The sequence below is a fragment of the Vulpes vulpes genome, chromosome 9, assembly GCF_048418805.1.
Source record: "Vulpes vulpes isolate BD-2025 chromosome 9, VulVul3, whole genome shotgun sequence".
Taxonomy (NCBI): Eukaryota; Metazoa; Chordata; class Mammalia; order Carnivora; family Canidae; genus Vulpes; species Vulpes vulpes.
The window spans coordinates 106390920-106415459 of record NC_132788.1 but is presented as its reverse complement, the minus strand read 5'-3'; the positions used below and the strand labels follow the sequence as shown (position 1 = coordinate 106415459).

At 47.3% G+C, this 24540-nt stretch overlaps 1 long non-coding RNA gene across 1 annotated transcript; it reads left to right on the top strand.

The window, feature by feature from the left end:
• The first annotated feature begins 15765 nt into the window (after positions 1–15765).
• Positions 15766–18744, top strand: LOC112935618 (uncharacterized). The gene is made up of 3 exons (XR_003238193.2): positions 15766–15940; positions 16209–16347; positions 16510–18744. It is a non-coding gene; the product is annotated as an uncharacterized lncRNA (long non-coding RNA).
• Positions 18745–24540: the final 5796 nt, after the last annotated feature.

Here is a 24540-nt window from a genome sequence, read left to right as displayed (position 1 = left end):
TAGATCTTTTTAAAAAACGAAGCTCAGAGAGGGAACAGGTCACACTACGAGTGAATGGTAGAGCCAGATGTTTGGCCAGGTCGGGTTGGAAATTTCAAAGTGTCACTACCACCCATCCACGTGATGCTTTTACTACACAGCTTGGAGGTCCTGTTTGCTGCATGACACCAGTGCCTGGCATACATTAGGTACACAATAAGTGCTTGCTGAAAGAATAAAAGGAATTAGAGAGACCTCTAATTGGTTTGGACAAATCCAAACCAAAACCATGTATGAAACAACTTCTCTGTTGTTTTCAGATGTAATGGAAGACCAAGATAGCCAACCCAGACAGGAACACCAATCGCAACATATGATCCTGGTTAGACCCCAGATGGGAAGAGAAAAGAGCCATAAAGCACACAATGTGGACTGTTGGCTGGATTTGGATATGGAGTATATGTTGGATAGTAACATCAACTCAATGTTAGATTTCATGAATTGTTGTATCTTCTTTATGTAAGAAAACAGCCTTTTTCTTAAAGGTACCATGTCTCTTAAGGGGCTTGGTGACAATGATGAAGCATGTATATGAAAATGATAACATGATAAAAGGGGGGCAGGGTGCACCCAAGAGGTCATGGTACTATTCTTGCGACTTTTGATATTCTTTTCAAAATAAAAATGAAAAATCAATGTATGGAACTACTCATCAGTTAGAAGAAACCAGCAATGGATAACACCCAGCAACCTACACTAGATATCCAGAGAATCATGTGGGATGAGAAAAGCCAGTCCCGAAAGGTTACACGGTGTATGTTTCCATTTATAGAACATTCTTGAAATGGCAATATTGTGGAAACAGATGAAGGATTCATGGTTGCCAGGGGCCTGGGGGGCCGGTTGGGAAGAACTTAACAGAGATGCTCCAGGTCAGTGTCCTGGACATGCTGTTATACTACAGTTTTGCAAGGTGTTATCATTGGGCGAACCTGGGTCATGGGTTATTTCTTACAACGGCATGTGACATCTATAATCCTCTCAAAATTAGAAATTCAAAAATAAGTATATAGGGAACGCCTGGGTGGCTCAGCGGTTGAGCATCTGCCTTCAGCTCAGGGCGTGACCCCAGAGTGGGGATCGAGTCCCACATCGGGCTGTCTGCATGGAGCCTACTTCTCCCTCTGCCTCTCTCACTGCATCTCTCATGAATAAAGAAATGAAATCTTTAAAAATAAAATAAAATAAATAAAAAGACGTATATAATACTAAAATTTTTCTGGGCACCTCCTATGTCCCCAGCATTGGTTAAACATTTCACATGTGGGTTGGGGTTTTTTGTTTGTTTTTTAAAGACTCCAACCTGTCAGGTAGGTCCTTTCACTATGTCCATCTTACAGAAGAAGAAATTAAGCATCCTAGGCACAAAAGGGAGTTTTTGACTAGAGGCACAGAACATCAGAATCTTTGGGGATACATGATGGGGGTATGTAAAGGCTTACGAGAGCGTGCTTACGATGGTGATTGTCATAAAGGTAATTTCTTGGGTGCAAACTCTGTGCCTGGCAGTGTGTAAGTGACCTCCCTGTGTTAATTCATTTTATTCTCACTGCATCTCAAGGAGGTCGATGCTATTAGCAGCCCCATTTTGCAGATGAGCAAACTGAGTCTACCCTGAGCACTATGGGGAGCCTGAGGGGGCAGAGTAGGAAAGGAACATGGTCGGCTTTGCTGACACTGAATGGTGTGAGTTTTCCCTACATGAAGCGATTCCCAGACATCAGCCGGCTGTCCTGAAATTTAACTAGATCCTGACACCATCTACCGGGAGACAGTGTTAGACCCCACAGGTAGGGGTTCTGTCCCACAGGACTGTCCCTTTTCAGACTCCAATCCAAAATTCCAGCCTATTACTTGTGCCTCTGACACACCAGCTATAGGTCGGAGTTTCCAAGGACTCCCGCCTGGGGGTGGATAATTTGCCAGAAAGGCTCACAAAGTTCAGGAGAAAGAGTTTATTCATTAGATTACCATTTATTATAAAAGGATACACCCAGCAACAGTCAGATGGAGGACAGGGAAGGGTCCAGAGCTGGCAGGCCCTCCCAGTGCCTCCGAGGGCTCACCAACCCCTTTCTCCAAACCCCAGGCTTCAGGGAATTGTTATGGAGACTGCATTACATAGGCTCCATTGATTAAATCACCGACCACTGGATAACAAAAGACACTCATTTCACCTTTCTTGATTTTTTTTTTTTTTTTAATTTATGATAGTCACAGAGAGAGAGAGGCAGAGACACAGGCAGAGGGAGAAGCAGGCTCCATGCACCGGGAGCCCGACGTGGGATTCGATCCCGGGTCTCCAGGATCGCGCCCTGGGCCAAAGGCAGGTGCCAAACCGCTGCGCCACCCAGGGATCCCTGATCTTTTTTGTTTTTTAAAGGATTTTATTTATTTATTCATGAGAGTCACAGAGACAAAGGCAGAGGGAGAAGCAGGCTCCACGGGGAGCCCTATGCAGAACTCATCTCTGGATGGGACTGGATCCCTGGACGGGATCACGACCTGAGCTGAAGGCAGACTCTCAACCCCTGCGCCACCCAGGCATCCCTCCTCTCTGTATTTTCACTCCATAATCTTCTTGCTATCCTTTCCCACGACCCTGACCCTTTGGTGTGCACCTGTAACTCCCATTCCATGACCAGTACTGTCCTGCAATCTTCAATTGCTCCCCGTCCTTTGAGCTTTTCAAACTCACCAGCCGAGGCTCTGACACAAAAAACACTCAATTCTCACACCTATCAGGATAAAAAAACAACCAAACAACCAAAAAACAAAAAACAAAAAACCAAAAAAACAAAAAACCCAAACAGGACCTAGCAAGCAAAGATGTGGATGTGGAGAAACTGGATCCCTTGTGCACTGTCAGTGAGAACGTAAAATGTGGCCACCGTGGAAAATAGTATGGATGGTGTAGCATTTCCTCAGAATTTAAAAATGAAATTATCACACGATCCTGCAGTTCCAGTTCTGAGCATATAACACAAAAGGATTGAGAGCAGGGGCTCGAAACACCCATGTCGACAGCAGCCCGATTCACAATTGCCAAAAGGTAGAAGCAACGAAAATGCCAATCAAAGGATCAAGGGACAAAACAGAATATGGTTCATCCACACAGTGGGTAGCATCCGACCTTAAGAAGGAAGGACGTCCTGATGACGTCCCCCTGCTATGATGTGGATGAACCCAGAGGAGGTTGTGCTTAGTGAGAGAAGCCAGACACAGAAGGACAAATCTTGTAGGATCCCACTCATAGGCGGTCCCTAGAGTCCCATCCATAGAGACAGGAAGTGGACGGTGGGAGCCAGGGTAGGGGAAAGAGTGAGGAGTCAGTGTTCTCACAGGGACACAAGTTCAGATCTGCAAGTTGAAAAAGTTCTGGAAATGCTTCATGACAAGGTGAAAATACTCAACAGTCCCAAACCGGACACTGAAAACAATCAAGATGGCAAATTTTGTGGTTGTGTTTCTACCACAATAAACAAAATGCATCCAACTTGTCTGCGCCTGCATCAGCCTCTCCAACAGTTCAAAAACAATCACACGTCTGGACAGATCTGGAAGCCTCCGCCAGCCACGGCCAACACTCAGGGAGCCCCACTCTCTCTCTCCAGCTTGCTTCCTCCTGCCACACAGCCACTGTGGGATTCCTGGGGCCCAAAGAGAAGCTCACTCCTCCTGCTGGGCATTTGCTCTCTGGCCAGGTTACCCTTCCACAAGGTGTCATCCCGTCCCTGGCTCATTCTCGCCCTTCACCAGCAGGGCCTACTCATCACTTCCTTCTTCAGAAAAATCCTTCCTTGACCGCTCCCGAAGTACCCGTTTGTCCCTAAGTCACTGTCAGATACTTGCCCTCCTATGTTCACAGCAGCACGATGGGGAACACACCGCAAAGGTAGAAACAACCCAAGCGCGCGTGAATGGGTGAATAAACCAAAGGTAGGGCCGGCCTTAGAAAGGAGTGAAGTTCTGATTCATGCTACAACGTGGAGGAACCTTTGGAAACATGCTAAGTAGAATAAGCCAGACACAAAAGAACAAATATTGTGTGATTCCACTTGTTTGAGATACCTAGAATTGGCAAGTTCATGGGAACAGAAAATAGATTGCAGGTCAGCAGGGGCTGAGAGGAAGGGAGGAGGGGAAAATGTTTGCTTAATGGGTATAGAGCATTCTGTTTGGGGTGATGAAGAATTTTGCAATAGTAGTGATGGCCACATGACACTGTGAACGTATATAAGTATACACTAAACTGTACACTTAAAGTGTGCCCTTTAAAGTGGTTAGGGACGTCTGGCTGGCTCAGCAGTTGAGCATCTGCCTGCAGCTCAAGGTGTGATCCCGGAGTCCCGGAATCGAGTCCCACATCGGGCTCCTTGCATGGAGCCTGCTTCTCCCTCTGCCTGTGTCTCTGCCTCTCTGTGTCTCTCATGAATAAATAAATTTTAAAATCTTAAAAAAAAATAAAGTGTATATTGTGTGTGTGTGTATACATATACATACACAATAAACAAAATAATGAGATGCCATTTCCATGATCTGCTTATAAAAGACGGTGACTTCCATCTCGCTAGCAGACTATTGTCTCCTGGGCTCGCGTGCTTTAATGAAGCAACCCACCCGTGCTGGGGAGACTCACGTGGCAAAGAACTGAGGGCACCCTCCTGCCAACAGCCCTCCAAAAGTTGAGTGCTGCGAACAACCGCGTGAGTCTGGAAGTGGATCCTTCCCCAGTCGTACTTCAACCCCGGCTAATGCTTTGAGTACAGCCTGAAAAGCTGTGAGGCAGAGCACCCAGCCAAGCCATAGCTCCATTTCTGAATCACAGAAGCTGTGACATAATAGATATTATCTTAGGCCACTAAGATTGGGGGCAATTTGGTAGGCAGGCATAGCTAACTTTATTCATTTGTTTGTTTACATTATTGTAAGTGTTATGAAGTGACCGAGAGAGGTTTATTTTTTTTTAAGATTTTATGTATATATTCATGATAGAGAGAGAGAGGCAGAGACACACGCAGAGCGAGAAGCAGGCTCCACGCAGGGAGCCCGACATGGGACTCGACCCTGGGTCTCCAGGATCGCACCCTGGGCCAAAGGCAGGTGCCAAACCGCTGAGCCACCCAGGGATCCCCCGAGAGAGGTTTAATAGACACTAGTGGAGGGGCACCTGGGTGGCTCAGTGGTTGAGCATCTGCCTTTGGCTCAGGTCCTGATCCTGGGGTCCTGGGATGGAGTCCCCTATCTGGATCCCTGCAGAGTCTGTTTCTCCCTCTGCCTATGTCTCTGCCTCTCTGCGTCTCTCATGAATAAATAAACAAAATCTTTGGGGGGGGGGGCGGAGGAAAGACACTTTTGGAGATGGAGTCCGTGTCCCCTAGCTGGGTGCTGGTCCCCTCCCTACTAATAATCTTGGTTCCTCATCTGTAGAACGAGGTTAATACAGGAGGGTAATGAGGACACCATGTAGGTAAAGTGCTTAGCTGAGCCCCTGCACACGGGGGTGGTCAGGATGATGAGGATGATGGCTGGGAACAGGGACAGTCTCATTTCTGTCTTGTCTACGGTCACCCCCCTCGGAACACAGACGGTGAACCTGGTGGGTTCAGCAACCGCTCAATGCAAGCCCTGAGCGTCGGCGTTCCGCCTGCACACCCTGTGTGCTCGCGGGGTGAGGGGTCCCTGGCACGGGTCCTGTCCCTGCCGGCTGCGTGGGCGCCCTCAGGCTCGGGCTGTGACCACCCACGTGGATGCCACTCCGTTGGGGGGGGGGTGTCTAGGGCCACTGGGCTGGGGAGAGCTGCGGGAGGGAGGCGGCTAGGCTCGCTCCCCCGATCCCCCCTTCCCCGCCTCCCGCCGAGGCTCGAGACCCTCGGCGCAGCCACTTCTCGGCGGCGCTCGGCGGAGAGGACACGCGGCAGGCGTTGCCCCGGCAACACCGGGATGCCCAGCAACAAGTCCGCGCCGCGCGTCACGTGCCCGGCGCGGACCAATCCCGAGGCCCGCGCGGAAGCAGGTCAGCCCGGGCCAAAGTCCGCCTCCCTCCCTCCCCCTCCCGGGCGGGCGGCTCGGAGCTAATTACCGTAATTACGGAGGGAGCGCTCGCGGTGCGCGGGGGCTGGGGCTGGGGGCTGGGCGGGCCCCGGGATGCTGAGGGCACAGGGCGGGGAGGCAGGACCCTCTCCCTCCGCATCCCCGCCCGCTGCGTGGGTGACCGCCCTGGAAGCGCTCATTAAGCGCCTACTGTGTACACCTAGAGTAGGAGAGGAGGGTTGGAGCGCTTGCAGTTGCGGGTGGGGACCCCAGCCTCCAGGGTGCGTAAATCTGGATTGGGGGTGGGGTGGGGGGCGCGAATCAGATCAGTGGGTTTGATTGATCCTTCAGATTTGTGGTCTCAAAAACTGTTGGCTGTATTGAACCACACACTCGCACACTCCTGTTCCTTTGAGTGTTGGTTTCCTCTGGTACAGAAATATGGAAAGTTTAGCTTTTGAGGGGACTGTAATGAAGACTTCGCCCTGAGCAGATGGGGTTCGAACCCAGTCTCTGCCATTTACCACTTGTGTGATTCTTTTTTTTTTTTTTTTTCCCACTATGTGACTCTAGATGAATCCCTTAACCTCTCCGAGCCTCTGATTTTTCATCAGTTAAAAAAACAAATCGGCCAAAAAAAAAAAAAAAAAAATCGGGGGACGCCGGTATTTGTTTGTGGGGGTTGTGAGTACTTATTGAGAGAATGCATGTGAAGCATATGGTAGGCATTCGGTAAACAGAAGCTAATCATCATCACAGTCCAGCTCTCAGTTATGAGCTGTGAGAACTTCCAAGGGTTGTTTAATGGCTCTGAATTCAGGTTTTTTCCATAGATAATATAAAGGGATCGGGTAAGAGGCCTCATGCTGAATTGGCTGCCCCTGGAGTCTGTTTTCTCACCCCATGTTTTTGTTTGGGGAGTCTTCATGTAAAAGATCCCTGCAGGCTTTTGAGTTTTTGTTTCCTAGATTGGCTGATCTCTTAAATGCCTTCTGGTTCCTTGCTCTGTTTCATTGTTTCTTTCATCAACAAACATTAATTGAGCACCTACTGTGCACTGAGCCCTACTGTGGGTCTGAGTCCTCATTCTCATTATGGAGAATGCAGGCTCCAAGGACCAACTATATCATTGGCCACAGGCAGTGGTCCAGGATCTCAGTGGAGAGGGGGTGTATCTGGCCTGCTTTCAGGTTCTCCCTTGTTGGTTCCCACCTCTGGGCCTCTGCACCTGCTGTTCCCTTCGCCTGGAAGTCTCTTCCTGATGACTGGGTTTTTCTTACCTTTCCAGTCTCTCTGCACAAATGGCACGGCCTCAGAGGGACTTCCCTGACACACACATCTTATTCTCTGCCAGCTATGAATATGCTCCCCTCTATCCCTGTGGCTCCCAGGAATTCTGTTCCCATCCCCTCCCTGGCCCCCTCAGATGGAGAGTCAGAAGGAGGACAGTTGTGGGGGAGGGTTGTACCAGAAATTTTGTCAATACCAGTTTCTAAAGCACCTTGGAAAGCTGAGAAGGGGGAACGCATTGTTCTGCTGTTCTTTCTGCATTCCTCCAGGACTCCATGCTGGAGTGGAAACCAGACCTGTAGAGAGTTGGCTTTCCTCCTTGACTCTGCAGCTCGAGAGCCTACAAGCAGGGGTTCTGGTTTCGAATGTCAGCTCTCTTCACTTCTTTGCTCTCTGTGTCCTGGCCTCCTGGAGGGATGTGAGACTGAAACAAATAACAAGCTGAGAAGGGTTTCAGAAGATTCTGGAAGGTCTGAACCCTGGCACTCACAGCATCATCCGCAAATATCTATTGGGACCCAGTATTTTGCAGGCCATTGTGCTTGGTGCAAAGGCTGCAAGGGAATAAGAGAGAAACAAAAAACAAAACAAAAGAAAACAAAACAAACAAACAAACAAAAAACAACCCCACACAGGTGAGGGGGTTGGCCAGCTGGATTCTAGACCTGGCTGGATCCCTGACATGTTTTGTGAGCTGGACAAATTTGCTTTCCCTCTCTGGGCCTCATCAACATGAGGGATAGGGTCCTCTGTCGCAGGAAGATCTCCTTTCAGACCCCTCCTCTGCTACTCCTTGTTGGGCATCCGTGGTGGGAGTCTCTCCTCCTCTCTGAGCCTCAGCTTCCACACCTGAAAAGTGGGATTCAGTTAACATGCTCCAGGGTGAGTGTGAAGAGCAAATGAGATCATTCATTCATTCTTTCATTCAATGACTAACAATTCTATGCATTGGGAAGTACATGGGCATTAAAATGGGACAGATTCGTGCCCTTACATGATATATAAAACTCTTAGCATATAGTTAATGGCAAATAAAAGAGCATCTGTATCATTGTGATTATTATACACAAAGGGCTTCAGAAGGCACTTATTATACCCCAAATGTGCAGGGCTTGGCCCAAAATAGGTGCTCAGGAAACACTAGTTTATATTACTGTAATAATTCCCCTGCAAGGACACACACTGCAAGACTCTTTTCCTCTCAAAGAGTCTGAAGTGTTAAAAGTGCGAGTGATTCTCATTCAGGGGGTTGGGGCCTGAGACCTTCATTAGGGATTCCCTGGCAGCCTCAGGTGGGGAGGGCAACCTGTGTGTGGTCCTATTTGTGTGTTCTGCTCCTTCTGGGTAAATGCCTCCATTAATCTCCCCCTGCCAGGGCTTGAGGGTCAGGTTTCGGGGCCCCAGGCAGATGTTGTCCAGAGTAGCCCTGTTTCCTTAATCCTCAGGGCTCCAGAAATTGTCCTTAGAAGAGAGAACAACAGGCCTGCTGAGGCCACCATCTGTGCAGTCTCGATTTGTAAATGCTCACGAGGGTGGCAGGAAAGAGGTCTCTATAGTAACGGCTGAGGAAGGGGCTGTGTGTGTGTGTGTGTGTGTGTGTGTGTGTAAGGCAGAGGACAGGGAAGAAGAATCATCCCAGACCCTTATTCTTAAACCTTTTTTTCTACCATGATGAGCTATTAATTAATACTCACTGCTGGTTTATTATCCCAGGAGATAATTAGCTACTGTTCCTAACTGGAGTCTCAGGGGGGACATTTTCTAAAGAGACTCATTCATTTCTGCCCACCTGCACCTGCCTTTCTCCCAGGACATAGGCAAATGCTGCAGATCCTGGGGACCCAGAGGGGAGGAAACGGAACAAAGGGGACTCTGTGAAGCTGAGATTCCTAGCGAGATGGCGAGGGCAGAGCCTAAATTAGTGCGGACGCAGCAAGTGATTAAAAAATGCCAGCTATGATTATTCTGGAAGGCGGAATGCAGCCTCCTAAGGTGCCAGTGTTTGCAAGGGAAAGCTGCCACTTCTGTTTAAATGGATCAGTCAGACCCAAAGGCAGACAGAAAGAGGTAGGAGGAGGAAGGGTTCTGCAAACAGGTGGTCCTGGGTCCAATCGTGCCAAGTCCAGAGTCTCCTCCTGGCCTTGGCACACGCTGTTCTTCCTGTCAGGAATGCACTTCCTGCAAATTCATCCAGCTTGCCCCTCCTCAGCCTTAAGTCTCAGTTTAGACAGTGGCACCTCCTCCAGGGAGCCATCCTTGATTTACCTCTCCTTCCTCAACCTGGACTGGAGCAGGTGACTCCCTTGGGCTCCCACAGTGCCCAGAGGCTCCCCCATTATGGCTTTGTTCACTCTGAGTTATAAATAGACTAGGACTATCTGTCTCTCCAACTAGACTGTTCCTTGAGGATTATGTCTTGTTCTCCTACATATACTAATAAATGAAAAATAACACGTTTTTACAGGATGTGTATGGAATGCTACTTTATGTATAAAAGGGGGGGAGAGATGCAATACACTTATTAGGTGGTTAAAAATCAAGCTGACAATGCCAAGTGCTGACGAAGACGTGGAACAATTGTAATATCTCATCCACTGCTCACAGGAATGCAAGGTCATATGGCTACTTAGAAAATAAGGTTGGCAATTTCTTATAAAGTCAAACCTACCCTTACTGTGTGGCCCAGCCAACCCACTCCTAGGCATTCATCCCAGAGAAATGAAAACATACTGTCCACACAAACACCTGTACATGAATGTTTATAGCAGCTTTATTCGTCATCTCCAAGACCTAGAGATGTTCCTGAACCCAATGTCCCCGCACTGGTGAATGGATAAACAGATTGTGGTCCATTCACATAATGGAATGCTACTCAGTAACAAAAAAGAGCTAATTCCTGATACACACAACAACATGGATGAGTGTCCAAAGCATTATGCTGAGTGAAAGAAGCCAGACACAGAAAGCTGCACACCGTGTAATTCCATTTAAATGCCGTTCTGGAAAAGGCAAAACTATAATGATAGAGATCAGATCAGCAGTTACCAGGGATTAGGGGAGGGGATAGACTACACAGGGGGCATGAGGGAACTTTGGGGGTGATGGAACCGTTCTGTATCTTGATTATGGCATTGGATACACCACTGTGCCTTTGTCAAAATTCATAGAACTGCACATCTGAAAATACAGATATTACTGTGCATCAATTATACTTCAATGTACCTGACGTTTAAAAAAAAAAACTCTTAAAAAGAGTTTTAAAGAGGGTGTCTGGGGGGCTCAGTCAGTGAAGCATCTGCCGTCAGCTCAGGTCATGATCTCTAGATCCTGGGATCAAGCCCCAGCCCCCACATTGGGCTCCCTGCTCAGCGGGGAGTCTGCTTCTCTCTCTTTCTCTCTCTGCCCCTCCACCGTCCCGTGTTTCTGCTCTCGCTCTCTCACGTAAATAACATCCTTTTTTAAAAACAAGGTCTTAAAAAGGTGTGTGTGTGTGGTGGGAGACAAAGATGCTTAAATATTCATGAAGGACCTCTGGAAAGGGATAGAGAAGAGAATGTACAATTGACAAGAGCTTCAGTCTTGAAACTGGTGGACCAGGGTCTGCATCCCAGCTCCAACCTCTCCTCACTGGCAGGGCCCTTCTCCTCTCTGAGCCTCCTGCCATGTCTGTAAAACCAGTACTTATCTTTTTTAATTTAATTTAATTTATTTATTCATGAGAGATACAGAGAGAAAGGCAGAGACATAGGCAGAGGGAGAAGCAGGCCGCCTGTGGGGAACCCAGGACCCCAGGATCACGACCTGAGCCCAAGGCACACGCTCAACCACTGAGCCACCCACGTGCCCCAAACCAGTACTTATCATATCCAATCTGGAGCCTAGATGAATTGGAAAGAGAATCTCAGAATCCTAGGGGTAAAGGCATTCTCTGCTCTCCTGAAAGTATGAGCCCCCCCCCCCCCCAGAAGACAATAACAGGGTGGGGAATAGTCGGGGCATGAGTTTTAGAGCCAAGACCCAGGGCTCTGTTCAAATTCCAACTCTGCTGCTTGCTTTCCAGGTGGCCTTGGACTCGTTAGTCTCTCTGAGCCTCAGTTTCCTCATCTGTAAAATGAGGACAACAATTGTCGCTATCTTATGGGGTGCCCCAAAGCCTCAGGAATATTTGGCATGTAGATAATTTGACTTGGAGCCTGGCACAAAGTAAAAGCTTGAGGGTAAAGAGAAAGAAAGGAAGAAAGATTTCCCTGTTTGACCTATTTTTGGCCTGAATGACCAGACCTTTCTCTGCTGTGTCTCTTACCTGTCCCCTTCACCCTTGATCATTCTCCCGACACATTCATCAGGGCCTGTTTCTCCTCAACCCCTGTACACCCACCCTGGATTTTTACAGTGACTGTTCCTTTTTTTTTTTTTAATTTTTTTTTTTTTTTTAACAGTGACTGTTCCTGCAGCCTGATACTCCTTTATTTTCCTCCTGGCCACATCCTTCTCACCATTCAGCCCTCAGTTCAAGGGGCCCCATCCCAGAGAGACTTTCCCCAACCATCCTGGCTAATGTGTCCCTCTTACCAGCCACTCACATGCTACCACGGGGCCAGTAAATAACTGCCCTCGATTCAAATAAGCTGCTGTTCTTTTTATAAATAAAGTTTTATTGGTACACAGTCACACCCACATTCATTTATGTATTTTTCAAGGCTGCCTTTGAGCTACAGCAACAGAATGGAATAGCCTGCAAAGCTGAAAATGTTTACTTTCTGGCCCTTGACACAAACTCCTGTTCTGTCCTCCTGATCTATTATCTTCATAGCAGTCATTGCTGTGTGAGGTTATCTTGTTCCTTTATTTATTTACTTGCTTATTGTCTGTCTTCTGCACTAATAGAGGACAAAAAAACACGTCAGCTTGGTTCCCTGCTGTATTCTCACATAGCACATAGCAGGCATTCAAAAATATTTTTTTGTGGAGTTCATGAATTCATAAAGTAATCTTGGAGTGTGTATATCTGGCTATGTCTTTCTAGAATGTTCTGGGAGAAAGAGACCTAAGGAATCCTTTAAACAAACTCTCGTTGTAAAGAAGGGAGGCCATGGGCAGCCTGGGTGGCTCAGTGGTTTAGCACCGCCTTTGGCCCAGAGTGTGATCCTGGAGGCCCAGGATGGAGTCCTGCGTTGGGCTCCCTGCATGGGGCCTGCTTCTGACTCTTTCTCTCTCTGTTCTCATGAATAAATAAATAAAATGTAAAAAAAAGAGGTGGGGCAGACACAGTGTAAATAGTGCATACCCTCATGGAGAACGGTGATCCTTGGACTGAGAGGAGAATCCTAGGGTCTAAGGATCATCTTGGTACTACTAAGCCCACCTCTCTGTGGTAGAGATGGGAAACACAGGACGATGAAATGCAACGCATGATCCTGACTTGGATCCCAGCTTAGGAAGAAATGCCATAAAGGACAGTATTGGGATGGCTGGTGAAACTGGAATGTGGGCCAGGGATTAGAAAGTAGTGTTGTAACAATTTTAACTTCTCAGTTGGTCATTAAATTTGGGTTCCATAGGAGACTGTCCCTGATCTTGGGGGATGTGTGCTGAAGTATTTAGGAATGAAGGGGCAGTTATGTTTGCAATTTACAGGATTGGGACAGATACAAAGATATATGCAAAGAAATAGACAAAAATAAAGCAAATGTGGCAAAATGTTAACAATGGGTGGGTGGATCTAGGTAAAGATGACATGAAGTTCACTGTATGATTCTTGCAACTTTCCTGAGGGTTGGATTTTTCTTTTTTATAATAAAATGGGGGCAGCCTCGGTGGCTCGGTGGCTCGGTGGCTCGGTGGTTTAGCGCCTGCCTTCACGCCCAGGTTGTGACCCCAGGGTCATGGGATCGAGTCCCGCATCGGGCTCCCTGCATGGAGCCTGCTTCTCCCTCTGCCTGTGTCTCTGCCTCTCTCTCTCTCTCTCTCTCTCTCTCTCTCTCTCCCCGTGTCTCTCATGGATAAATAAATAAATAAGTCTTTTTAAAAAGTAATAAAATGGTTAGGGGCCCCTGGGTGGCTCAGTTGGTTAAGCGTCTGATTTTTTTTTAATTTTTATTTATTTATGATAGTCACACAGAGAGAGAGAGAGAGAGAGAGAGAGAGAGGCAGAGACACAGGCAGAGGGAGAAGCAGGCTCCATGCACCGGGAGCCTGACGTGGGATTCAATCCCGGGTCTCCAGGATCGCGCCCTGGGCCAAAGGCAGGCGCCAAACTGCTGTGCCACCCAGGGATCCCTGGCGTCTGATTTTTTATTTCGGTTTAGATCCTGATCTCAGGGTCATGAGATCGAGCCCCAAATCAGGCACTGTGCCCAGCGAGGAGTGTGTTTGAGATTCTCTCTCTCTCTCTGCCCCTCTTCCCTGTGCACTCACACACACACACTCTCTCTCTTTCTCTCCCTCAAATAAATAATTTTTTAAAATAAAAAATAAATAAAATGGCTAAAAGAAAAATGAGGAAAATAAATAAACAAGGCAGCCATCTCCAGGTTGGCATTCCCACGTATTCTTCTCCCCTTTGTAGCAAGCTCCCCGTTCCTCCTTTGGAACTGTGAAGCCATAACTGGCCTCTGAGTGGGAAGCAGAATGTAGGAGTTAGAGTGTTTCAGATGAGCTCACTGGAATGACACACTTGACAGTGGACTTGTTGTGTACTATTATGTGTCAGAAATCCATATAGCTTCTGCACCCACTCCCCATGGGTTTGACTGAAGTTTTTCCCAGTGCATCAATGGAATTAACCCTTGGATTGAGCATATTTGTTGACAATGCTAGGTGTCTCATCTGATGCCCCCGGTTCCATGGGTGATATTCAGACAGCTCATTCGTGGGTTCAAATTCCACAAAATGAACAGCCCCTTTAGGGGACTTTCATACTGGGGAGAACACAAGCTAGGACACAAATCCCTCTATTGCCACAATACCACATCTGAATATATACTTTCATGTCTTCACTCTCCCTAGTGACAAGCTTTATTATTGAATTCAGGTATGTGTCACCCACCCCATGTCTAATACAGCAAAAGCTAGTTGATTAAGTAAAGGGGTGGAATGTCTCAGAAAATAATAATAGCTTCATTATTGGAAAACTTACCATGTCTGGACATTATTTCTAGTGCCATGCCAAGCTGCACTAGAGAGCCTGAGACAAAGGGAAAAATCAGTAATACGAATCCTATCTTTCTTTAAAATTTTGAAAGTTTATTCATTGCAGATGTTTTACATCAATTTTGATTCCTTAAGACATTGCATTGAAAGGCATGATTTGCCTTGATTACTGAGTATTTTGGGGGTACCTTCTTAAATTTTGAACCTATAGCAGTTACCTTCCTTATCCTAGTCCTGGCCCACATAATTTATTTCTTTTTTTTTTTAATTTTTTTTTATTTTTTATTTATGTAGTCATACAGAGAGAGAGAGAGAGAGAGAGAGAGAGAGGCAGAGACATAGGCAGAGGGAGAAGCAGGTTCCATGCACCGGGAGCCTGACGTGGGATTCGATCCCGGGTCTCCAGGATCGCTCCCTGAGCCAAAGGCAGGTGCCAAACCGCTGCGCCACCCAGGGATCCCAATTTATTTCTAACATCTGTCCATACCATATCATTTAATTCCTCATCGCAATGCTCTGCGAAGGTAGTACCACTATCACTTCATAGGTAAGGAAATTGAAGCACAGAGAGGTTCAAAGCCCAAAGCCCCGTAGCAGGAAGAAGAAATACATGGATTTGAACTCAAGCTTGTATGTTTTAAGACTCAGAGCCTGCTCAGTAAAACAAAACAATAAACTAAGTTATGAAGTGGGTTTTGAGCTGAAGAATCAAAAGATCTAATCTTGAGACTCACCTCTCCCTCAGGCTCCTCTGAGCCCTCCACTCCCACAGACCTCAGTTTCCCTATCTGCAATTGAACTTAAATATTCTGGACCTGCCCTGCTTTTTCCCCAACTCAGTTTACTAGTTTTCTCTCTCCTGCTCCAGCAATAGCACAAGGTGGAGATGGGAAGAAGCAGGTACCAGCCAGGGCTTCTGGGCAGAGCTTGATGTGGGAGACCCAGGAGGGGTTTGCGCTGAATGGGGAGACATTTGGGCTGAATGGGAGGAGCACAGTGAGTGCTCCTCCCCACTCCGGAAAACCCCCAACCCAGTTTTTGGGCAGATGCCAGACTTTTATTCTGAAGCCGAGACCACAGCCTATGAGGTAATCTTTGGAGATGCATTCCAGGCGGAGTCCCATTGGCCGTCTTGTGAAGCCCCTCCTCGGGTTCCCGGGGCCCCGCCTTCCCCAAAGCCCATAAAAGTACACGTCCCTGCCTCGGCAGACACTGGTCACCTGCATTTGCCCACAAGATTGGAAGCAGGTGAGGCATACGGAGGAAAGGCCACTGCCCCGTGGGGGAGGGGCGGTCTGAGGGACCAGGGACCCGGGGGATGGGGCTGGTTTGCAGATCAGCTCATGGACATCTTCCAAGAAAGTGACAAAGACGGTAAAGTCGACGGTCTGGAAAGCAGAGACTGACCGGGCTGACTACCTGGGAGGTAAGTCCCGAGACAGCCACGAGGTGGGGAGCAGGTATGAGTCCTGGTTGCGACCTCTCCATGGCTCCCCTACAGCCATTCTGAAGCGCCCCGGGAAGAGAATCGAAAGGTAAAGAAATCTGGGGGAGGGGGAGAGTTCAGAGCAACAGAGAACAGAGGGGAGTGGGGTGAGCCGAGGGAGGAGAGGGAAGCAAGTCAAGTTTCCTTCAGCACCGATGCTGAGGACAGCTCTCCGACCTCCGCGGAAGGAAATTGCTATTTATTTCAGCACCGAGACTCCGGACAGCGCCTCTCGGGGGTCCAGGGAGGGCACCGCGATCTGCTTCAGCACCACGGCTCCGGACAGCTTCCCGCGGGGTTCCCGGCCGGCTTCGTTTCAGCACCAGGGACCGGACAGCTCCCCCCTGGTAACCGGGGAGACCTGGCACCCTGACGGGGAAACAGAGGGTGGTCTGAGTCGTCTGACACTTCTGGAGACTTGCCCCTTGTTTAATGGATATTCCAACGAATTGTTTTCTAGATGAGCAGGTGACATGAAACCGCACACATAAATCTATCATTCCCAACAGGTGAGATGGCCAGTCTGTAGGACTGTGGGGGAACGCGCACCTGCCAAGATGACGTTGCCGTGCTCTCTCCAGACTTCTGTAAGAAGCGTTGTGCCAACGTTTCATACACACCACATGCCATCTTTAACCCTAGGACATGGGTATTACGCGCAGGTGACACTTGAGGAAACTGAGACTCAGAGAGTGGCAGGGATATAATTAGCCCAAGGGTGAATAGAAGCTGCAAGTCAACCCCACATCTGTCCAACTCCAAATTCCATGTTTCTGACATGCCGGGGTGGAAGTTGGGCCCTTAGGGATCAGAACCTCTCTCCAGGAGGACCGGGAATGGAAAAGAGGAGGTAGTGGAGAAGCAGGAAGCCCAGATGTTATGGCTTGGCTCAGGTGAGGGGTAAGAGCTGGGTGGGGGGATCTCGGATGTCGGGTAGAGGGTTGCGAAGAAGACTGGAGTGGTTGTGGTCTAGTGCTGTGTGGAAGACTAGTGATTTTGTTGTTCTGATGTACTATGACAACAAGTCACAGCTTCCTCATAGCGTGGACTCCCGTCGGCCTCTGCCTGAGATGGACAAGCAAGTGTGGGGAACAAGGGATCAGAGAAGAATCACTTACATCCAGGGGGAGGGCTGGCTAATTCCACAGGACAAGGGTAAGGGAGGGAATAAAACAGGGGCATGCACCCCAGAAATATACAGCAATGTGCCATATATGGTATCGGCCATGTCACCGTACACCACCCCGCCCCCCAGGCCAGGAAATACAAAGTATCCGACTCTGAACCCAGGGTCCATGACTATCTTACTACACTTTCCTGGGGAAATAAATGAAGGAATAGTATTTGAAGGCCTCCCTAGGCCGGAATTCTTTGGAGACTTCTCAATCACATTTCCCAGGAATGGTATTTTTTCTCCCTCATCCTGCCATCGGTTCCATGGGCCAGTTATAAGACAAGGGTAAATTTGTGCCTGGTAGGTGAGTGGTGGCCTGAACAAGACTCACCCCCAATTCCCTGTGATACCTAATCAAGTCACAGACACCACCACAAGCTCATTGTACCCTCAGCACCTTTGCCTAGGTCCCTCAGCTTGGAAAGCTCTGCCCCCCACAGCAACCCACGGCTCACTCTACCTTCTTATCCAAGTTTCTTGTCACCGAGGGAAGTTTTCCTTGTTGCCTCACACCCCTCCCCAGATCAAGCCTGTATTATACATTCTTACAGACCTGGGATATCTTCTCTCCGGCATTGCAATTATTTTTTGTGTTATCTGTCTGCAGGATCCTCCTTGTCCCCATTACACTGTGAACTCTGTGAAGGCAGTGATTATGTTTGTATTTTCACTGCTCTGTCCCCAGCACCCAGTTCAGGACCTGGCACACAGCAGGTGCTCAATAAACATTTGTTGAATCAATAAAGGCATCAGAGACTAAACCAATACATCAATAAGTGAATTGATGGCTTCAGCACCCGCCTAAAGATCCTGCTTTTCCTTGGTCTCCCCTACAGAGATACCATAGGGTGATGGTTGCTGCAGGTGTTTATTGGGGAGTATAATTAAATTTGTGGACACTCAAGGGCCAGCCAGCCAACTAATAGCCCCAGGAGAGAGCCAGGCTCATTTAATTAGCAATTACAAGGCATTGATTCCTCATTAGCTCCGGCAACCCCTGTCTCCCTCTTCAGCCTCAGACAAATGAAATCTTTCTCTCTCCCAGGAGTACTGCCTCAGTGGGTCCATTAACAAGCAGAGAAAATACGATTACAAGACACCTAAATGCCAGAGGCGCTTCATGAATGGGGTGGGGAGAAGGGGTTCAATGTCTGGGTTAAGGCTAATTGTGAGAGATTTTCTGGTATATTTAGAATCATCCTCTGGGAACGGGAGAGCCTTTGGATAGGAAAAGACACCCGGATACCGCCCTCCTCCCAATTAGGGACCCCAATGAAAGAGAAAATTCTGCCCTGGTAGTTCTGTGAATGTCTTCCCCTGAGTGTCTCACACTTAGTCCAAATTAATAATTCCAGGGCAGCCCGGGTGGCTCAGCAGTTTAGCGCCGCCTTCAGCCCAGGGTGTGATCCTGGAGGCCCAGGATGGAGTCCCACGTCGGGCTCCCTGCATGGAGCCTGTTTCTCCCTCTGCCTGTGCCTGTGCCTGTGCCTGTGCCTCTCTCTGTGTGTGTCTTTCATGATTAAATAAATAAAAATCTTTAAAAAATTAATAATTCGAAACTGAACACCCAGTGCACCCAACCAGCAGTATGCCCCTCCATCTGTCTTTGCATCAGCGTGGCAGCCTCTCTACATTCCAGAGATATAGAGATCCACCTTCCTTTCTCCTATTCACCAATCCTCCCCAAATTCCCTCAGGATAAATCATCCTGGTTAAATCCACCCTCTTCTCCAGCTCCCTGCCTCCAGTACTGTCTGGTTACCTTGTGCTCTCTTCCTTCCTCCCCCAAAACACACACAGCCAACTCTCTTTCCACATACATTAAGGAGTCTTCTAGAACACAAATCTGATCAAGTTCCAGCTTTGCTTTCAACCCTTCCAAGACTCCCATTGCCTGCAGGATAAAATCCAAATATCCTCACACAGCCTGCATGATCTGGTGCTTCCCTGCTGAGAATAATTGCCTTTCATTTTCCCGCCAGGTACACCAAACAGCTAGCCCACCCAAGACCACTTCTTTCTTGGGTTCTCCAACTTTAATATGAGGATGATTAATGATTCCCCTGGGAAGCTCACAGAGAATGCAGATTCCTAAGACCCTCCCAATTTCAATCAGCAGAGGTGAAAGAGATCCAGAAATCTGCATTTTGATCAGTTTCTCCCCCGATTCATCAGCAGAGGTGAAAGAGATCCAGAAATCTGCATTTTGATCAGTTTCTCCCCCGATTCTCAGGGAATTCTTCCTTTGATTAAAAAGAGACCCCACCAGGAACACCTGGCTGGCTCTGTCAGGTCTACTCTGGATTTCACCTCTGGATTTTGACCTACTCTCCAAAGCCTACTCTGGATTTCAGCTCAGATCATGATCTCAAGGTTGTTAGATCAAGCTCCACATCAGGCTCCCTGCTCAGTGGGGAGTCTGCTTGAGATTCTCTTCCTCTGCTTGTGTTCTCTCTCTCTCTCAAATAAATAATTTTTTAAAGATTTATTTATTTATTTATGATAGACATAGAGAGAGAGAGAGACAGAGACAGAGACACAGGAGGAGGGAGAAGCAGGCTCCATGCCAGGAGCCTGACGTGGGACCCGATCCCGGGACCCCAGGATCATGCCCTGGGCCAAAGGCAGGCGCTAAACTGCGAGCCACCCAGAGATCCCCTCAAATAAATAAATTTTTTTTATTTTTATTTTTTTTAAATATTTTATTTATTTATTCATGAGACACAGAGACATGGAGAGAGAGAGAGAGAGAGAGAGAGAGAGAGAGAGACAGGCAGAGGGAGAAACAGGCCCCAAGCAGGGAGCCTAACACGGGACTCAATCCCAGATCTCCAGGATCACACCCTGGGCTGAAGGCAGCGCTAAACCACTGAGCCACCCGGGCTGCCCAAATAAATAAATTTTTAAAAATACCCCACTAACCTTTGATATCCCCCCGAAGACTCTGGGGAGACACCTCAGTTAATCTCAGTAGTTTCGTCTTCAGGAGGGGGTACCCTCATGCCAGCTAAATGCTAATACCCAACGAGTATTCTGTTGAAATATAAATGCTGTTGTCTGAGCCCCATTATCTTCACCAGACAGAGAAGTATGGAGGCCATATGCACCTATAAACATGAACCAGCACCCACAGAGCTGCTTGTGGATGTATGAACTCAAGGTACAGCTCATTGAGCTGTCTTATATTTTATCAGTGTCCACTTACCTTCATTTGAGAACCCATGGAAATAGAGCCTGAGACAGTATGGTTTATCAGGAAGGTGGTTCTAGAGAGTAAGAATCAAGGGACCAGAGAATGAGGCAAAGAAGCAGAGAAAGCTGATATACAGGGGTGTACTACCGTTACTCTGATAGACTCAAAATAACAGTGCTTAGATAAAATGGAAATAGGTTTTGCCCCTTTGGTTCAGCAATTCCATGCCTACATTTACATAGAAGAGAAATGAATATGTATATCCACAGAATGCATTTTACAGAAACATCCTCAATAGCTTTATTCGTAATAACTAACTGGTGAGTGGATAAACAATGGTATGTCCACCCCATGGGCTACTCATGGTGCGGGGGGGGGGGGGGCAGGGGGAGGAATAAACCAATGATACAAACAGAAGCATAGAAGACTAGAAAAGTCATGCTGAACAAAAGAAGTTTGAACACATTTCCATTTAAATGACACTGAATAATGGGCAAAACTAATCTATATTGACAGAAATCAGAACATTGGGCCAGGGGTGCCTGGCAGGCTCAGTTGATAGAGCATGCAATTCTTGATCTCGGAGTCATGAGCTCGAGCCCCCACGTTAGGCATAGAGATTACCTCCAAAAAAAAAGTTGGAGAATTGAGTGCAGGAATGAAATGCCTCAGAGACTCTTGGGAAGCATAGGAGACCCTGCCTTTGAAGCACCCTGTGGGTTAAAAATTAAAATAAGCCAACTTTTGGCACATGGCCACTTCTTGGCATTATAATAAGTTTTGGAGAGCACCTGACAAAGATGGTACAAAAAAAAAATTTTCTAGTCCTGTGATGGGATCAGAGACCTTTCCATGGATCAGTGGGGGAGGGAGGAAGAATGTCGAGCAAGGACATTGGGCAAGACGTTCCCGCTGCCACTCAGCTGCCTTATCTGTAAAAGTGGTGATGATTATGGCTCCTGTCTTCAGGCTGTTGGATCAAGGAGTTGAGCGTGTTAATGCGTGGCACCATGCCTGGTACATAGTAAGTGCTCAATAAATTACAATGAGGACAGTGGCAACAATGACAGGTTAAGTAGGTGGGTAGATAGAAGAAAAGTATAAACATGGATAAGTAATGGATTGATAGATAGATGGAAAAGGAAGAAGGAGAGGTAAGCGAGAGGGACCCATTTCTGAGCCCCAGGCCAGAGGCCCATCAGTTCTTCTTGAGCAGCTGATGAAATCCACACCTGGACCACTTCCCTATCAGCTCTCATATTCATGGGACACTGAGCACCTGCTCTGATTGCCCCAGGGTTGGGAACCAGGTAACTAGGAACAGCCCCATTGTCTGGGAGCCCAGGAAATCATTGAAATTAGCCAATCCCCCCCCCCCCCAAAAAAATTAGCCAATCCCAAGAAGTCTTGGAAATTTAACTAACCCCATGCAGTTTTCTACACATAAGCTGCCCCTATAGTTCCAGCTTCCTGTCCACCTGCCCCCGCCCCCGCAGTGCATGCCCTGTATCCTTCTCTTATATGGAACTCCAAGTGGCGAAGTGTTCTACTTTTCATCTCCCCAAGTGTCACTGTGTTGCATCGGACCATCAAAATAAATCTTGTAAAACAAATGCACATAACATAAAACTTGCATTTTAACCATTTAAAGTGACAATTCAGTGACATGCAGTACATTCACAATGTTCTGAAACCATCACCACTACCTATTTCCAGAACATTCTATCACCTCAAAAGGAACATCATCCCATTAAGCAATCACTTCCCATGCTCCTTCCCCTCATCTCCTGACAACCACTAATCTGTTTTGTCTCTATAAATTTGCCTATTCTGAATATTTCTTTTTTTAAATATTTTATTTATTTATTCATGAGAGAGAGAGAGCAAGAGGCAGAGACACAGGCAGAGACACAGGCAGAGGGAGATGTGGGACTCGATCCTGGGACTCCAGGGTCAGGCCCTGGGCCAAAGGCAGGCGCTAAACCACTGAGCCACCCAGGGATCCCCTATTCTGAATATTTCATATAAATAGTATAATATGCTCTGTAGTCTGTTGTGCTTGGCTTCTCTCACTGAGCATAATGTTTCCCTATTCATCTGTATTGTGCCAAAAGTTAGTGCTTCTATCCCTTTTATGGCCAAATAATATTCCACTGCATAAATATACTACATTTCCTTTATCCAGACACTGTTTTAACGACTTTAGGTGCAATACCTCCTATGAAGTAGGTACAATTATCATAATCCATCTTTTAGGAGAGGAAACCTAAGGCCAGCGAGGAATGAGTTCCTGATGGCTGCACAGCCAGTGGGTGGCAAAGCCCAGATTTGAATGTGCGCAGTTTGTAGCCAGAGTCTGCATGTTGAGCCATTACCTTATGCCCCTTTCATAGTCTGGTACTTGGAGACAGTGTGGCCACTGTGACATGTCCCTCTGTCTTTCCCACAGAGGGGATGTTGAGATGCAAACAGAAGCCGACTTGTGGTCACACCAAGAGTCATCTGCAGCCAGAGCTGGGGAGGGATGGTGAGGGCAGGACTCAGAAGCCTGCTTTCCCTCTTGGCCCAGAGGGTGGTTGCCTCCCACCAGGGAGGGCGGGGGTCCACCAGGGAGAGAGTTGATTACATCCCGTACCTTAATGGGTCCTTCAAAAGAGAGCGGCTCAGGTTTCCATGACAACAGGCAGGCAGCATCACAAGGAGATGGCTGAGTTTCCTCCCCTGACCCACATCTGGCTCTGGAATCTGTTCCCTTCCATTCCTGCCTTTCTGGATCCTAGGAGCCCAGCCTGTGCCCAATCCAGAGCAGAGAGGGCAGCTGTGTGGGTGGGCAGCATTCACACCTGCTGGGACACTCAGAGCTCCTGCTCCAGCCTGGCAAGGGAGGGACGGACAGAAGCAGCACATGCCAGGCCCAGGTGCAAAGCGAGGCAGGAGGGGCAGGCGACAGAGAGGGCAACGCAGAGGCCTTGATGCCATTCCCAGTCACATGTCTAGCCAGCCAAGGAGAGGGTGGAGAAAGCTCTGAGATGGAAATTGTTAACAGGCCTGGACAGGGCGAGACCTTTTAACTGACAGTGACCAGACAGGTCACAGAATATGCTCCTCAGGGCAGAGGAGAGATTTAATAGACAGCAGGAAGCAGTAATAGCCCACCTGGTTCAGACTCAGCAATAGAGCCAGTCATTGAGGAAAGAAAGCAGAGGCCTCGTGAATGTTCCTGCTTCCAGGGAGAGAAACCATGGAGGAAGCTACTGAAATGACGGAAAGTATTGGAATCTGCACAGCGAAGCCCATGATAAGGCTCAGCAGTGTCAAATCTCCCAATTTTGATCATTGAACTATGGTTCTGTAAGAGAATGTTCTTGTTCTTAGGAAATGTCCACCAAAGTACCTAAGAGTAAAGGTGGTCAAGAACCCAACCTACTGACTCAAATAGGTGTATTTAAGTATATATATATACATATAGTGTGTATATATGTATGTGTACGAATGCATGTTTTATTTTGCCACATAAATCTATTAAATCTTTTTTTTTTATTAAATCTTTTTAAAAAAGATTTTATTTATTTCTTCATGAGAGACACAGAGAGAGAGGCAGAGACACAGGCAGAGGCAGAAGCAGGCCTCCTGCAAGGAGCCTAATGCAGGACTCAATCCCAGTACTCCGGGATCACAACCTGAGCCAAGGCAGATGCTCAACCACTGAGCCGTCCAGGCATCCCTCACATTTATTTATGATATACTTTATACGCTATGCATTATTTTATATATTTTATACAGTTGTGCAATGTATTATTTATAACACCTACATTTTGTTATAAATGATAATATAAATATTATGTATCATATTATATATTCATGTATCATATTTATGTATGTAGATAATCTATATAATTAAACTACACAATAGTATAGATGTATACTATTAGAGAGACAGAGAGAGAAATAAAGGAAAAGTGACAAAGTGTCAACAATTGAGGAATCCAGGTAAAGGATATGCAAAAACACTTTGGCTCTTCTTGCAACTTTTCTATAATCTTAAAATTATATCAAAATAAGAATTTTTTTATTTATTTATTTATTTATTTTTTTAATTTTTTTTATTTATTTATGATAGTCACAGAGAGAGAGAGAGAGAGGCAGAGACACAGGCAGAGGGAGAAGCAGGCT